Here is a 19,121-nt window from a genome sequence, read left to right as displayed (position 1 = left end):
AAACTTGTGTAAACTAGTCTATAGCATATTTTCTGGTATCGTAGCTATCATAAACAGAACATACTGTAGTAACGAAAACTAATGGTAAAAATATAATTTTAGACAGTATTACACTCGCTGTGAGTAGATTATTGGTTATTGAACTCTGTAATTTTTACTGGTGAATATATGAGATGCCTAATTTGAAGTATCAAAAGGTCAATAATGATTTTACTGAAAAAGAAGTTTCACTCAAGTTGTATAATGAACTAAAACTAATTGTTTACCCGTCCGGGAAGGTTTACCCGTCTTTCACTACGGAGGAATGTAGTTCTTCATAACTACCAGTACAATAGAAAACAGCTATTACAATACTGTACAATAATAAAGTGTGTTTGTGTGTGTGTGTGTGTGTGTGTGTGTGTGTGTGTGTGTGTGTGTTTTGTATCACTTGCTTTTACAAAATTCTTATCGGCCTACTTCATTCATCTGCGATAGATCACATGTATAGGCGGACCTACCAAACACATACATTTTGGAACGCTCAGAGCAAAAACAGGGAAGATTGGGGTAAAACTACCTTTTGCTATAGAGGTTTAAAGACAATGAAAAGACATACACCTAATTTTCATAATAGTTTGCATTAAGCCAATAGTACCTAGATTTTCACATCATCGACCCGACTCTGTACAGTCACATAATTACTGCCGTATCACATTACAGTGACACACAATCGTCATAATCACCTACATGCACCACACAGCCACACTGCCGCACTGCCACACAGCCACACCGGACGTGCGGTCACACTCTTGGGTTACCCGTCGATGGACCGGGAAACAATCTCTGCGGTCAGCTCTCGGGGTTGGTTTACCATCTTGAAAACCTTAAAATCTCCGAGGAAGTTCACCCTAATGCTTGGTGCTTCCTCCTCGACGTCCCTTCCAGAGGAACAGGAACTTGTGGTTTCCACAAAATCGATTTTTGGCCTGTAATTACAGGCTACTTTGAGGGTTTGAGGACTCTTAGATGTGAGGATTTTTATGTCCCGTTTGATATTTCAAACTGTTATTACTCAATTTTATATGTGCTTAGAAGAGGTCCATTCAGAAAATGAAATTTAAAAGCCTTTGAATTATTTCATCAGAGGGGTTTTAGATAATTGGTATGTAGAGAAAATAAGCTACCACCATATAGGTCATGGTGACTTTGACCCGAAACCGATTTATTTTTATATAAAAAGAAACGTCATACGTTCAAATTCATAAAAAATATAATTATTTGATATATAATCGTCCGTTAGTACGATAGCTCAAGTAAAAATCATCCGAATTGTATGATGAAACTGTAAACCTACATTCATTCAGTTGACTAACCAGCATGATCAGACTATGAATGGTGTTTTATGGGAGTTAAATGAGGTTTTCCCTATATCGACCATCAAAACATGAAATTTTACTAATTTAAATGTGCCATACCATTTCGTGTGGAAGCTTACAAAAGCAAAACAAAATACTATCTTGAAGCGTTGTTGCACGTTTAATAGCTACGGATAAAAAAACAGGACATTAAAATTTCCATGCTTTTCTTATGGATAATAAATTAAATATTGTAGTTTGATTGCTTATGGATACGTTTTGAATAAATTTGGCAAATGTTTTATTTCATACTAAGCTATTCGCATTTCACTAACATCAACATCCAAATTTAATACCTTTCTTGTACTAAATTGAATATCTAATGCTACGTAATAGGAAAAAACTGACATATTAAAATATGACTTCGGACTATTTAAGTAAACTAGAGGTCGTCCAGTGGTCAAAAACTCGACAAAAAATGTGTAATGTACAGATTTTTCTACTTTCAACTCACGCTGTAAATAAAACATGTGATTGGAATTTCTTCAATTTGTGTTGATTTTCTGTTAATTTTTTCGTTGTTATTTCGTCACCAGCATGGCAACCGATAAGGCCCATGTTAATATTTTTAATTTTAAATTAATTTTTTTGCTTATTTTTCCAGCCTATTTTAATTTATAAAAGGGATTCTTCAAATCTACAGGACAATATCTAACAGTATGCGTAGATTTTCTCTGCGATGCACACTACCTGAGGAAAAATGTTTTCAAGAAACTTGCTCGCATATATAGGATACCCAATCAGGTAAATAGAAATCCGCGGTTTCTTTCTTCTGCAGATTTGCTGTTACCGCTGCGTTAACTTATTACCTAAAGTAATGTTGTAGCGTTCGTTGGTAAAAGCTAAACAGAAAAAGCAATATTATTTACAAGAAAAAAAAACAAATTTGTGTACAGTAAGTTTGTGTATCTGCAAAAAGATTTTTCCTAGATTTTATCCAAGGGGTTGGAAAGTTGGTGTATCTACATTGGATTACAAAGTTGGTTAATTTGTGTAGCCTATTTAGCTAGAGACCTTCAGACCATCGTGCGTATGTGTATACTGTATAGTCTGTAGATTGGTGTAGGTATGAATCACAGACAGACGGTGGTGCGGCGCCGCTCTGTCATTCGGCTTTTCTTCCATTCTCTAATTAATCGGCGATTCATTCCCATAGCCTCCGGCGTCGTCGGCCTTCTTGGTACAGGTAACGCCAGACGCTCAAACCTCGCCAATAGTGATAACACGTTACAACATTTTTCCGAACCATCGCATCGCACTAATTCCATGCTTTTAAGGAAATAAACTTTTCTCAGGAATTTGGTCAGGTTTTGCAAAACAAATAGTTCAAATATTCGGAAACGAATCCATCTATAGTATTAACTAGTTGTTCTGCCCGTGCCTCACGAGGAGAGAACGCAGAGAAGATTAGTGATTCTTCCCTGCCTCGTCCAATGCAAACTGCTAGTTGATTAAGCACTTATTCTTTGTGTAAATCAATTTTATCAATGTCCAATACTTTACTCTTGATGAAATATTGAAACCTATGGTACCTAAAATCAAAAGGATAACTCAAGGAAAAGTAAACAAACTAAAAAAAAACATCGAGCAGCTGGTGTATCATTGACTTATGCAAATTTACAGTAAAAGAACTCACGTTTTCTAGAAATAATAGACATATAAATCGCACTCTTCATACTTTGCAGTATAATTTATTTGCTAATTAATTTGGTCAAATAGGCTATTATTTTTTTTAGACGACTTTAAGACGTTATCTTGTTAGGCATGATTTGGTTATTTTTACTCGGTTAGGTTGCAGAGTAAGCCTAGTATGAAATTTGTAACTTCTGATGCCCCCCTCACAAAAAAAAAAACTGTTAAGAACAGACAACAAAACCAAATCTAACCCCACCCCCCCCTTTACCAACAAACTATTGGAAACTGTCACTAATACGGGCCAAACAAAGGCACCTTCTCATAAACATACCGTACATCTTTTACACGTACTACACAGAGAACTGCCTCGTTGCGTGTTGGAGTTGGGGAGTTGTAGAGTCTCAACAGAATGAAGCCACCGAGCCACTCTGAGCCACTCCCGTCGCTCCATTCATAGACCGGCTCACTTCACTCCTTGCGTGCAGCCTTTTCTTTATGGCTCCAATATCACCGCGTGTACAATTAATTGTTAGCGAATAATTTACTGTGGCTCCGCACCGCCTTGCTGTCCTGGACAAACCTGTCTTTAGGAGATCTTGTAACAAAACGGATCTTGCCATCGGAAACATAACTTCTTCGGGTTGACATTCTGACATATGAGATGGCAAAAAATATGTGATACAACTTCTCAAACACCATTAAACAAGGGACTGGGCGTATGTTTAATCAATGGTTAAACTTGTGATTATTATCTGAGCTTATTGCATCGATAATGTTTAAAGGCGTAAAAATACCCTATGGAAGCAGTTCTTTTTCCAATTAATTATGTTTTAAATGTGTTAATGCGTATAAAATCAAATTGTTATGTTTTCTCAGGGTTTTTATTTCGCCTTGAAAAAAGTTTTCCTTTTTTATTTTATACGTTTTAAATTTGATTTTCATACTGAACTAAAGTGGAATTATGATTGTGTAATATTTTTGGAGACCTAGTTGTATATCCCACTCACTAATCACTGAAGCTTTGTTCAACTTCTCTAAAAATAAAAAAGATATGTCTGTAAGGTTGGGAGATATGTCTCTGTTTTCGCGAGGTTCCTTCGCTATTCTTAATGAATCTTCACAACAATGAAGCGTTTAATTTATCATAGTGTACACATTCTGAAACTGCTTAAGTTCAAAAAATTGTAACTGGAGTGGCCATAGTGCTCGCCTGTGGATTAGAATGTCGTTGGTACGATACCGATATTATCAATTAGATTTATTTTGTTGATTTCGTCGCCGGTTGCATTTAGAACAATGAACGTTCATAGCCTACGGAACATAGCTGTGCAATTCCCCCAAAATTGTTTGTAGGTTCTAAGGATTGACCCCGTCCCTTTTTCTCTGAAGTCCGAGACATTAACCACTAGACCAGTAACATACGCAGTTTTTATTGATCACTACTATTAGATAGATAAAAACTGGATTTAGCTGTTCTTGGTGATTAAGCTACTAAAGAAGAATAAAGCTACATAAGTCATGCCACACTTTCTTTCTACACCCATAATTTATATTTAAACATATTACGTTCAACCTATTGAACGAGTTATTTAATTGACTAAAACAACTTATTTTCCGAAACGAATAATTGCAACGTTTTAACATTCAATCCAATCGAACACTTGATGTACTGTACCTGGAGGGTTTATTAACGTACATTCTGCATATTGCACCTGCACTGAACCCTGCCCTAGCAGGTGAACTGGCCAGTCGCCCCCCGCAACTGTAGTAAACCGCCAATAAAAGGCTCATCAGTGGTAATGGTAAACACATCATTATGTTTATGGTCTCACTCATTACAGTCTGAATGGAGCGAGCCGCCTCGACAAGGTCTGCACGCACGGCGCGGCGTGCTACACTCGCGAGGTGTGTGGGAAACTTGTGAATAGGGTGGATTACTGAATGAAGTAGTACTATGTCTATACTTAATAATTTATTTCTGTAAAAAAAATACAACCGACTTCAAACGCTCTAAAAAGAATGAAATAATTTCAATAAAGTAAACTTTTGTATTAGGCAAGCTCACGTATTTAAAGTCGGCGCGGCTCTATGATGATTTTTGATACAAAATTTAAAGAGGGTGTCCATATTGCAGGTGACTATCTATAACTAAAGGTGTTAATCTGCATGTCTTTTTCATAGTTATGCGTTAAGTGTTATTTTATTACTGTAATCAGAGATTGGCATTAAGTGGTATTAACGAGTATCTTTAAAAATATTATAACGCATTTAAATGTTTCTAACTTGGAAAAGTAACGTTTTAATACTAAACTAGCTTCTTTTCCCTATCATAATATCAAACTAAATTATTTTCCTATTCATATAGAACATTTGTGTGTGTTATTTTCATAATGCATTTATTCTGAAGTAAACATAAAATACAAAAAAAATATTTCCTTTAATATATAAACAAAACAGTTCAGTATGTTTTTTATATATTTATGTTATCCAGCTACAATTTATTGATTTTCAAAATACACACGCAATATTTAATTTCAATCATATTTGCAATTTGAGCCGCGCCGACTTGAAATACGCGAGCTTGCCTAATACAAAAGTTTACTTTATTGAAATTATTTCATTCTTTTTAGAGCGTTTGAAGTCGGTTGTATTTTTTTACAGAAATAAATTATTTCATGATTTTTAGTGACTGTATAATTTTTTATGTATTAATTACTTGAGGTTTTTTGATAAGCAAAATTGTTTGAAACCATCAAAAGTTCCACAGAACAATCATTATTTTAAAACTGCTTGAGTCACCTGTTCAGGTTACATAATCAATGGGTATGAAAATAAACATTTTTAGATTTTCCTTAAGAAAGAAAGAGTTGTCCATTACATTAGGCCTAATGAAAAACTAATTGTCTTTTCTAGATACATTGAAATGTCAGATATCATCGTTTCCTGCAATCGGTGTACTTCTACATTATAAAAAGAAATAAAGTAACGTCTCAAGCCTTTTGGAACAATATGAAAGTTATTCCTCAGCTACCAGCACTAAAAAATCACTCAAAAGTGGAAAATTGGTTGATAACACGTATAGTACCTTTGGAAAATATTATATGAAAGATTGGTTCAGCTAAAAGTGGTGTAAGTCATGTAGGGGGTTTTGTTTGCTCAAGATATAGCCTAGTCGAAATTGCAAATCATCTTCCTCTAGGACTTTCCAAAGCAGGCATAATGTTATTGATATGTTATAGTAACTGGGTAGAGAATATCAATAAACATTCCACATCTGCAAATGCATGTTTAGAAATTAAAATATTTAACACTTTTAAGAAAATTGACGATTATGCACTGTCACACTTCTTAGGTCGTGTAAGGAATAATTGCATTTAAGTTATATTTAGACCTGTTTTACGAATGCTTTGGTTTTCACAATACACCTTTATTTGTCATCATCATACAGCTATTCACTGAAACATATATGTTTTTGTAAGTCAGAATATTCAATACTAAAAACAGAATTACTGTATACACAAATCAGGTCAAACGTTAAAATACATTTTTTATAGTAACCAAAACAAAATGCATTTTTCTCAATGTAATTCATTTAGGCTCCATGGCAAGAAATAGTTTATTGATCAATATGAAGCAACTGTTTCATGAAGAATTGTCTGTAGCTTCATTTAAATGGTTTCAACTAACAGCTGTAGGAATGTTATTATTATTTATTGCCTTCTCTGCACAAATGTAAACAATCTGCACAAATGTAAACAAAATAAATGTTGAATATTTAAGGTTTTCAGAATTTTTCACCGAAACAAATATTATACTTAAAGATAATATATAAGGTACCAAATAGAAACTCTCCTGGTTATTTTGGTGGTGGAACCACACTGATCGGTAAAAGAATCACAGAGAAATTGGTGAACATACATAGAAAAAAAAACATCGCCACAAACAAATTGAGAACCACCTCCTTTTGTTGGTAGTGGGGAAGTCGGTTAAAAAAGAGTTGCAATTCAATTAGTTCGGTAGTTCCAATAAATGTAAAAACAAAACCTAAAACTCTTATAAATTCAGATATGAAACGTTTAGCTTTCTTCAATACTATACTTTATATTCTTTCCTACCGATAATCGCCAGCCTATTTCTCGAAACAACCCCTTAAACCCGATTAATAAAATATATTGGGTGCTCACTGAAGGGCGAAGGGCTAAGCTATACATCATACTGGAAGCCAGTGATAGCCTCACTGCAGGGGTGCACTATGCATCATACTGGAGGCTAATGATAGTCTCACTGAAGAGGTAAACTATACAACATACTTAAGACCAATGATAGCCTCACTGAAGGGGTAAACTATACATCATACTGGAGGCTAATGATAGTCTCAGTGTGAACCTCTTGAGACGAGACGATGAGGTGTCGTATGTCCTGCTTGGTGGTCGACGTCTCCACAAACTGGTTTGTTTCCAGGGGTGACCAGCCACCGATAGATTACACTTGAACATAAACATCAACGAGTAATTACTTGACCATGTCAGGAATTTTCAAAATTCCTGAGACACGATATTTGATTATGTTGTCGATTTATATTGCTTCTTTTACTGTAATATCGCATTTAGTATTTCACTTCAGAGTTCTTTATAAGGTCTTATAAGGCTTATATTGAGTTAAGTCATTGATTCGAATCCCCACCTATGAAGCACTTGGGCCTCTTTGAATATTTTCCCTTTAAAGTGGTTTAGAGAGAAATTGTGAAATTATGTGTGTTGAGGGTCAAAAATTAGAAAAACCAACTTTCATCCCGTTGAAATCCCCGTAAAACCCCGTTCCCATGGTCCCATCAGGCTGGTTCGCGAACTCATTAAAATTTATCTCGCCTTACACCTTCAAACCAAATTTCATCAAAATCAGACAAGTCTTCAAACCACTAAAGCAAACATTAGCAGATCAAACCTCAATAGTGTAGCATAGGGTTGGAAAGCTTATAAAATGGCGTAGTTTTCGGCATTTTTGCTTCCTTCTTGTATACAGGATGTAGAAAAATGCAATAGACCAATGGTCTTATAATTTTTTATCAAAGACCCTAATTTTAATCTTTGGAACTATTTACAAGGAGGTTTTTATTATTAATCCTCCAACATTTTCAATGATTCTTATTCAAAATTTAACGTAGAACACGAAAAGGCATCATCTACTCAAATCCGTTTGCAGGTAATTGAGAAATCGCGGTATTGTGTTTAAAAAACATGGTTTTTAGAAAAAATTTTAAATAATTCTTTGGGAAGTCAATTTTTTTACTTGGGCCCTCTTATATGCATCATCACACTTCATTCACTTTGTACTTACACCAAAAATTTATTGTGATACTGTTGATGTAAAATAGCCATCCTGTATAACATTTTGAACTGATGGTGTTTTGACCTCTGGGATATAAAAAAAAGTAAATCGGTCCCGGGCCTAGGTCTTACTATGAGACCTACGGTAATAGCTATTTCCTCTTCCTATAAGGAAATTCGCTAATAGCCATACATCAGAGTATCCAGTATATACTCCAGAGTATACTCCATGAACATTGCAATTCCAGGCCACCAGGTTAACCACCCAGACCTTAATCTCAACAACACAAGAAACTCCATAATCTGATTGCAAACAAACGACCTACTATCCGAAAGCAAAAAGTCACCTTCTAATCCGCAGATAAGGTGTCAATAGCTAATATGTCACTTTCAATAACTTGATACTTGATTTATAAAAAGCCGGCCCGGGAGTCGGGAGCCGATGTTATATGGAGCATGCGACGCGAGTATCTCTGTAACTGTAGCCCCGCGTGACAGCGATGTCGGAGCGATCTACAGGAGATCGTGGACAACTCTGGTCTCAGCTGAGCGGAGCGACCGCGATATCATTACAGTTCTCAATCAACAGGAACACATCGGAGATATAGAATGCTAGCGTAGGTTATGTGGGGTGATCAAGTTGTGTGTGAAAAGGTGATATGTTATAGAACCCGACAGTGTTGGGATTTAACTTAGAGACACTCGTAGACAACTACACAACATAGGACTATATATATATATATATACTTTTTTTGATAGAGGACAATTAATTGGTTGATCGTGATTTTAGTCCATTTGCATGATTTTTTATTAGATAATATCCTTGATCTCCTTATTTTGATCTTCCTTAAGCACTATGGTTCATAAACTGGCCAAGAAGTTCTGATCGCATACAATTTCATTCTATACGCATGTAGCCGCGTGGATATGGTTCTCGTTTTGTAATCGGAAGTTTATTGGGATTCGTGGCATTGAGATGAGTCCGTAGTTCTATACGGCTCGAAACTGGACATAGCTTTCCTTTATTATAGATCTTTTGATAAAATTGAATGGAAATACATCTCCACAAACAACACCCCAATCGCCCCAATTGGTGTTGGTTGTGATTGAATAGAACCATCTGATCTGCTGAAATATGAATCCTGGCAATAAAACAACACTTTGTAACGTAGGTATGGAAATTAAATTGTATCCTTTAAGGCAGCTACTGTCCCGTTGTTGGACCGTTAACACAATTTCTCCGTATCAACCACTAATTCATTATGAATCGATAGTTTCCGCTTGAAAACACACATTGTATTTATTCGCGAGAGATGAGTTTCGGCCGATATATCACCACACATGTTGCACCACGTCGGCCGGACACTGCTAATGAACCATTCGACACGCCATGATCGAATGTCGTTCACACTATCGATATATCGATGTTCACACCACGCTCGACCCGTCACCGATACCCGTATGTCCCATGCATTGTGGTCTTCACGCATCTACGCTCTAATTTAATCGCGGCTTTTTACGCTGCTCAGGCGATTTGTCTAGCAAACTGTGTGTGTTTTGAGCGTTGCCGTCCACTTCCGGTACGGCCGGGAACCGGAAGCTGCCATTACCTCGCTCGCACTCTGCCCCACAATTCTATTGTTGCCACCATTACGTTTACTTAATGTGTTTATAAGCTTCGCTCGTGTGAAGAGTGAGCGAGAACCTCTTATTACAACCAAGGTTGAGTCTGTGTGGTTTTGTACCAATTGTTTCCCGTGAATCACTTTGATTGTGGTTTCATGCGGCAACTTTCAGCGCCTTTTAGAATTAATTATGCCATAGTATTTTCGAGGAAGGGTCTTTTTGGATGTGAGTCAATTTTTGGGAAATAGTTTTACTGTAAAATTTAAGGCGCCACATTGGTGTAACAGATGTACCCTCTTGTTTTGGGACTTCCAGAAGCATGCACCACACAGTTAGTTTTAAATGTTAGACATGTATGATATTTTGATATTCTTTTATTTGCTTTAAAAACAAAAGTATACCAAAAATAGTGAAATTAATTCTAATAATATTAATTAGGCCCTACTGCATTGAAATTAGTCGACATGTGATTTTCACCTAAGGAACAAGCAGTTTCTAAAATGCCGTCTTCAAAATCCACTGAATCCTGGACAGAGATGTCATTAGAGACAAATGTAGGGAAATTAACCGTGCTCTGATTAGGTAAGGTGGCGCCAGCCTGTGGGAATGGTCCGAGTTAAATCCGATGACGAGCAGAACAGACGAGTACACCGGCATTTAGAGATAGTTCGCCCAAGTTAATGGACCGAACATACCGAACGAGACGGCGTCTTTCAGATCAGGCTTTAGATTCTCGTAGTATCAGTTTTATCCAATCGAGATATGAGGATCGCTGTCCTTGGGATGGAAAGAAAGATAAGTTGACATATTTGAGAACATGTTTGGCATTAAACTCTTTTATGCGATTCAAACCCATAACACTTCGTACCGGATGCCGGGGATTGAACTCGCATTGAAGTCCGAGACGCTAACCACTAGCAACACACTCTTATTTTGAGTTGGATCCATACTGACTTTGTATAATAAAAATACTCATTTGTAAACTAAGGATAATGTTCGCATAACGCTGTTCGTATCATGTTCACATGGGATGTAAAATAAGGTAAAAGATTTAGATTCTCGTGATATCAATTTAATCCAAACGGACGATGTTAATGTTGTGCTTCTTGGGATGGAAAGTGAAGTATTCTCTATGTATACGAATGAATCATTTTTTAAACTTTTATATTCTTGTAATAGTTTTATCTGAAAGAGCAATGATGATCATTCTATATCTAGAGATAGAAAGTAAGATATTGTTTATGTTAACTTGTTTAGCGCTTTCTAATGTACTCAAAACAAGTAATTTTTTATCCATATTGCACATAATTAACCAGCCTGGGAATCGGTAAAGTAGTAAGGGCTCAGAACTTCTATCCTCTTCTATACTCACAATGAACAAACATTTGAATTGGTCAGACCAAGCAAATTCCACTTGTAACAGGGTTTTTGGGGCTATTCACACCATCAAAAGTTTCGCAGAATACCTTCCACTGAACTTGAAAATCATGTTAGTAAAAACTCTCATCTTGACTCATTTCAACTACTGTGATGTGGTGATCAATGACATGACTAATGAGGTTTCTAGCAGACTTCAGCGAGCGCAGAATTCCTGTATCAGATTCATATTTGGCCTTAGACGATATGACCATGTCACTCCCTATTTCAACCTGCTTTCATTATTGAGGCTAAATGAACTTCGGGAATTTCACACCGGGTCTTCTACACTCCATTATCAATAGTAAAATTCCTAAGTATTTATCAGATAACTTCCATTTTATTTCTGACATCAGCACCCGTTCCACTCGTAGAGGCTCTCTTCTTTTATCTACACCAATTCACTGGTCAACAGTTTTTAATAAATCTTTATTAGTATCTGCAATTCGAATGTGGAATTTTCTTCCTGACCATAAAAAATGCATAGAGAACCGTGCAGGGTTTGGGGCAGAGATAAAATCTATGATTTTTAGCAGCAGGCATGAATGAGTCTCTGGCGCTGGTGTGGCGGGTTGTTGGCGGCTTGTGTGAATGGACTTTTTGGATTAGTAAATTTAATTTCAACATCTTTATAATATAGTACTTTCGATTATTTAATTTTATTTATAATGTGGATAGTTTCATTTATGTTTTAGAGGTTAAGTGGTAGAGAGGACTTGCTAGTCCTAACTTCGCCTCTTAAATAAAGACATTTTTCATTTCATTTCATTTCGTTTCTCAAGATCCGTTTGAAAATCAATAAACCATCAATGACGATTAGCAACGATATTATATTACGTCATAATCCAGTGGTTTGGCGTCCACCTAACCATCAATATTAGAGATAAGTACTGTACATTTTCTGTTGGAAAACACCTTCCATAAAACACCATAGTATAATTCACTAGTTAACTGTATTTGCCGTATATCCACTCGATACTTGATCTCGCAGCGGAGGACGATGTGACACTTCGGTGACCATGGTCTCTACTGACCATAACAATCCAAATAAACAACCTTGAAATCAGGTTTAGATTGCCTCCTCTTAAAATGAAATAAAAATTGCATACGCATTTAATAAATACAGAGCGTATGTATAATAATCTCCAGAAATTCCTTTAAAATAATGCCAACGATTTAAAGGATATATAATTTAGTTAAATTAGAAAATATCTTAATCGTTTTATCAGTAAAACTAGCTGTACCCGCGGGCTTTGTCCCGTTTAACTTCTTAATTTTCAAGATGAGCTCGTTCGCATGGCTCAATCACACGTCCTGGTTGAAGTTCGTTCGCTACGCTCACTCACTTTTGGGTTGGAGCTCGTTCGCTGCGCTCACTTGCCTTCAGGTTAGCTCGTTCGCTACGCTAACTCGCCTCCAGGTTGAAGTTCGTTCGCTACGCTCACTCACCTTTTGGTTGCAAATTAGCTGTTGTTGTTGTCATAAATTTAAAAAAATAATAGTGCTGCACCCTGTTGGTAATCCTTGTAACTTTAATGCTATTGCAAATCATAGAACAGAACCAACTTGTTTAATTGAAACAGCTGTTAAGATTCATTAATTCCATTTAAATATGAGTACTCATAAGGTTAACATGGGAAACTCCAGAGCCACTGGGGCGGAGCCCGAGAGTCCGATCAGAATAAAAACAACTTAGTTTTCCTATTTAATGCCTAAAGAATCAGTATACCAAATTTCAGCCTCCTAGGTAAATGGGAAGTGGGAGAATTAGTGATGAGTGAGTGAGTGAGTGAGTCAGTCAGTCAGTCAGTCAGTGAGGGCTTTGCCTTTTATATATATAGATTTCAGTTATTTATTTACTCAAGCTCTTTAATTTATGCATATTTTATGTTTTTGTACATAAGGTGTTTTTGACTTGAGTCGTTTCAAGTCATTAAGTATCCAATATTAACTCATGTGGCTGTAAAACGCTTGTAAAATGAGTCATCCTCATTTATACCAGATCGTTTTAACAACCTGATTAAACAATAAATTATGCTGTACCTGTACAATAAATTATGCTGTACCTGTACAATTACTTCCTAAAATAACATTATTCAATCTAATGTTTAAATACCAACATCAGTGCTCCACCCACACCATACATCCACATTTTCTCCCAAGAGAAGAGCTATGATCGTCCCTAACTACACCCCGGTAGAGGCTCGGTAGCTCCGTTGTTTTCTGACGCGGCCATTGTAAGGAAAGTATGAAAATAAGAAGCGACGGTATAATGACATAACTAATGCTAATCGCGGCGACATTGTATTCTTCACATGAACTTCCTTCCCGCGCTTTCTTCTCCCTCGTTTGCATACGCGCCGGAACTGCAAGGTGCGGAAGCGAGGCCTGTACGATCGCCCAAAAGCGACCTTTTGCCCGAATTTTACATTAATTGCCTTAGTTATGCTCGCGACTTTGTGCGCCTTAATTTCTCAAGTGGCACGGAAATGTTCCGAGATTTCATTATTCTCTTTCATTGTTAATTGTGGGTATCGTGTTAACGAAGCATTATGGTTATTAAGTTTGTAAACTAGGTGTGTACAGTATTGGCAAATGTTTTATTATTTTGAATTTTTGTGATTTGTTGCGTAAACCTTGTTTTTATTTGACTAAATACAAACATTGCCACCTTAAGTAGCTACATTTATATATAAGATGGAACATTTATTTTTCATTTAGTCCAACAAGAAGATTAACGCGACAAATAATATGAAAGAAATCCTTCATGTATATACACTATTACCAAATTACTAGACCAATAAAGCTGAAATTGCACACAAAGATCAAAGAGAGCTACTCTTTTGAGGATTGCTGTATATTTCGATATCGGCACGAGGTTCTGCCCCCGTTGGGCTATAGTTTTCTGAGGTTATATTGACATTGATGCTAACCAACAACTTCATTGCTTGCATGTAGACTTCTCATATTGTAAGTTAAAAACCCGTGTTCAGTTTCGGGTTACATTCGAAGGCGTTAATGTCAATATATATGATTTATCTGATTTTACGATGAATTTTTCTGGGAGCTTGTTACTCGTTAATTACTGTACTGGCTAGGCGACAAACATAAAGGATTCATTTATTTATGTTATGGAAATGGCATTGATTTTAGATAATACTGTATTTCTGGGCCACAATCATAGCTCTTTTCTGCAGTTCAAGTAATTTTAATATTTCGGTTGCATATACAACCAGCTGCGAAATACTGTTAAAATTTAAAACTACTTAGCCTATATTAATGAATTCAGGGATTACAGCCTGATTGCAGTAGATACCTCTAGGCTTGAGACCTCAAGGTCTCCAATGGTACATATTGATATCATATTTTCTTTAAATCTATAGGTGATTCTGTTGTCAGATGAATATCGACACTAGTGTTAAGAGACTTAGTCTTAACGATTCACCAGGCTTTATTACCGTGACCATTGAAGTCTTCCAATTCCCATTGCTTCTTCTAGAGGAGCTCAGTAGTAGACCTGCGCGTGTCTCCAATAGACCTATGAATTTTCTCGTCCGTGCTATGATGTGGTCATCATATTGCGTATTTATACGGGGAATATAAGGATGATGATGCCACTATAACTATACCTTCCGGCGATGTGGCTACAATCAGCAAATAGGGCTTGAAGGCCACTTCGGCCTACTTTCATCCAGCTACTGCAATCGTGGCCATCGCGAAACAACATAATCGAAGAGAAAGAAACACTTGTGATAATAATACATTACACTTATGAAACGTACTGTACTAATACGGATATTTTGATTTATAATCATTTCTGAAAATGAATTATAATATATTGAATAAATGAATAACGAATAAATGAATTTATTTCCATTGAGTACAACTAATTACGCGCATTGACAGTATTTGGAAATTGACTGGCCGCTTTTCAAGTAGAGCGGCCAGTTAGAACAAATAAATACAATAAATTAAAACATATTTTGAGTCTAGCATCATGCATTAAATACTCTCATGCCGCCATTTGGGTATCTGCTAAATATATTATATTAAAATATAAATAAATAACAATGTAAGTGTTACAAATTATACAAGCACTGATTAAATAACACTAATTATTGTTGTAAATAACAATTAACGTAAAGTAAAGTAAATTAATTAAATTAATTGTAAAGTAAATAACAATAATCCCCCTGCGTAATGTTTTATTGCCCCTGCGGTATTTGAATTCATTTACCTCTACCAATTATCGGTGTTCAAAATGCTTAAGTTTTGTTACAGAACGATTAAGTTGAGACATTAAGGTTTGTCTGTTTGATAAAACGTTAAATAAGACGAATAACATGAAACGAAGAGAAATGGGTCAATATTTTTTCACCCCCTGTGTGTGAGGGGGGGGGGTGATTTTATTGTTCACGTTTTACAAGGGTTTACTAGATCATGGGCGGATTGAAACCCATAAAAGATAATTGATAACTTTTTTTCTAAGCGTTTCTTAAAGCATGCTCTATAATCTGTAGGATGGGTTTTGTTTGAATACAACAATTAATGGTCCTATAACATTTTTAATGTTTTACTAGGTTTTATGTTTCATTAGGGGTTTCTTCAAATCCATCATAGAATTGAATTGATCATAGAATTGAACAAGCTGAACAAAATGAACAAAAAATCTTCTCTCTATAGCTTCTAGAATCTCAGTTGTGTAATATCTAGAGTAAAAAATACAACTTTCGGGAATCCACAGAATCAGCTGTGACCTTTGTTTGAAAGTAGCTGTGCCCCCGCCCATTTAAATTAAATAAATAGCCAATATAAGATAACAATATACAATGATGTATAGATTTCTGTATGAATAACTAGGCTATGTATAGATGAAAATAACTATTTATGAAATGCAAAATTTTAGTCAAATTGTATTCCTAGAATACTCAAAACAAAACAAACAAAGGTTGAAAAAATCGCCATACATTATTAACTTTAACTATTTTTAGGTAAATAAAAATCGTACGGTCTTATATTTTATGTTGTTTAGATATGGAACTTAATGGGGAACCAAAATATGTCAAAATAACATTTTCAATAAAATAAGTTTTTTTTATGAAAAAATCTGTAAAATACTGAACCTATTAATCAGTGTCATTTCTATAATACCCTGTAATACTTTCTGTAGCCTATATTCTTTGATCAATTGTTTCTACCAGAATGTTTTTTTTCTTTTTACTGTATTTAGATCTACAGGGTGGCTCAAAAGTAACTTGCACCCCCCCTTAACTTTGCAACCATTTGAGATATTTGAAATTGGTTTGTGGCAACCTTCTTAGATATGAAGGGCTACAATAATTATGGTCAATTTTGAAAATTTTACCCTTAGGGGTAGCGGGGGTAGGGGGTAGCTCAAAATTTTCAAATGACAAGTATAGTCGAGTTTGGTATCATTTTACAGGTCTTGACAAAACATAAACATTGGCATAAAGAAAACCAAAACCGGCTCACTAATAACAAAATGGTGCCCTAAAACGTTTCAAATCCAAATAACCTTGAGGGTGGCAAAAAAATTAACTTGCACCCTCTTTAACTTTTTAACTATTTTTGATATTTGAAATCGGTTTGCGGCAACTTGTTTGGATATGAAGGGCTACAATAATTATGGTCAATTTTGAAAACTTTGCCCTTAGAGGTAGTGGGGGTAGGGGGTAGCTCAAAATGTTCAAATAGCAAGTATAGTCGAGTTTGGTATCATTTTGTAGGTCTTGACGAATCATGACAATTAACATAAAGAAAATAGAAATCTGACCATTAATAACAAAATGGCAGCTAAAACTGATTGAGACAATGGTTATTTAAAGTAATTTTGAACTGCCATTTTGTCATTAATGGTCCGATTTCTATTTTCTTTATGTTAATTGTTATGTTTCGTCAAGACCTACAAAAAGATACCAAACTTGACAATACTTGCTATTTGAAGATTTTGAGCTACCCACTACCCCCACTACCCCTAAGGGCAAAATTTGCAAAACTGACCATAATTATTGTAGCCCTTCATATTCAAACAAGTTGCCGCAAACCGATTTCAAATATCTCAAATAGTCAAAAGGTTAAAGAGGGTGCAAGTTAATTTTTTTTTGCCACAATCATAGTTATTTGGATTTGAAACGTTTTAGGGCGCCATTTTGTTATTAGTGAGCCGATTTTGGTTTTCTTTATGTCAATGTTTATGTTTCGTCAAGACTTGTAAAATGATACCAAACTTGACTATACTTGTCATTTGAAAATTTTGAGCTACCCCCTACCCCCCTTACCCCTAAGGGCAAAATTTTCAAAATTGACCATAATTATTGTAGCCCCTCATATCTAAGAAGGTTGCCGCAAACAGATTTCAAATATCTCAAATGGTTGAAAAGCTAAGGGGGGGTGCAAGTTACTTTTCAGCCACCCTGTATATTAGTTTGCTAAGAAGCTTGTACTATGATTCTTTGTTTACATCTACGTTGATATCTCGTAACCATCATAGCCATAAGGCTAATGTCAAAGATTGGAAAGACTTATGTTAGTTTTAAATAGTACAGACATTGTCAAATTGAAATTTGTTTGTTGAATAACATTCCTACTGTTTGTCGAAATAACCCTGGTAAGCTATGTTCAATATGTTCAGTCGTTATTGCATGATTTAATTACGAAGTTTGCACAAGGACTTTCCAAAGAGCTTGCTCGCTTCGCTCAAAAGTAGTCACATTAAAATCACATGGAAATAGGTACGGTTTTTCATTTATTCAAGCCATTTGTTTGGTTATTTTATGAAAATATAAACACAACCTTTACCTGAAAAGAGTTTTTCTTTTAGTGGACGAATTAGTTTTAAATCTATAATCCAGCTTTAATCTTCTAACAAAATTAACAACTGTGTATAAATTACCATGTGCCCCATTTGCCATAATGTTGCCCCATTATGTTTGGATTATATCTTTACGGAATTTTATGTCATACTAAGGGGGGGGGGGGGCTCTTAGATTTGTAACCATTTACACATCCATTGATTACGTTTCGCCTTTTACCATATTTATAAGGGAATTCCACGACTTAGTTGGAGAAAATCTCTGCTTGTTTGTTCAGAACTTAGTTGTATGAAAAACCAATCTATATATTAATAGGCAAGCGTGTTTCTTTAAAACCTTTTTCTCAGCTCGTGTGCATCGCAGGGAAAATCTACGCATACTGTTAGAAAGATATTTGCCTGTAGTTGTGCAGAATCCCTTCATAAATTAAAATAGGCTCAAAAATAAGCAAATCAAGTTAACATAGACCTTATGGGTTGCCATGCTGATGATGTAAACGCAATATAAACAGAAAATCAAAACAATTGGAAGAATTTCCAATCACATGTTTTATTTACAGCTTAGGGTGAAAATAGAAAAGTCTGTATATTACATACTTTTGGTCGAGTTTTCGAATACTGGACAACCGCTAGTTTATATAATATTACAGAATTTGTATCTAACCGAAATACTATTGTTAGTTATATATTAACTGAAGAAATTGCTTATACTTTTTACTTTTATTTGTTTACCTAGAAGGGAGACTCAATCAATATGTCTAGGTAAAGTACAGACACATAATCTGTATAGGCATATTTTTCTAGTCTCTTTAAAATGCTACATTAGCGAAATTTGCTTTTAGATGCTAAACTTGGGCGATAATAATGTAGTGAAATAATGTGGATTTA

This window comes from Macrosteles quadrilineatus, unplaced genomic scaffold, assembly GCF_028750875.1.
Source record: "Macrosteles quadrilineatus isolate MER2022 unplaced genomic scaffold, UCM_ALF_1.0 Scaffold_4__1_contigs__length_99947679, whole genome shotgun sequence".
Classification (NCBI taxonomy): domain Eukaryota; kingdom Metazoa; phylum Arthropoda; class Insecta; order Hemiptera; family Cicadellidae; genus Macrosteles; species Macrosteles quadrilineatus.
The sequence above is the reverse complement of the archived record's forward strand: the minus strand, read 5'-3'. Positions refer to the sequence as shown.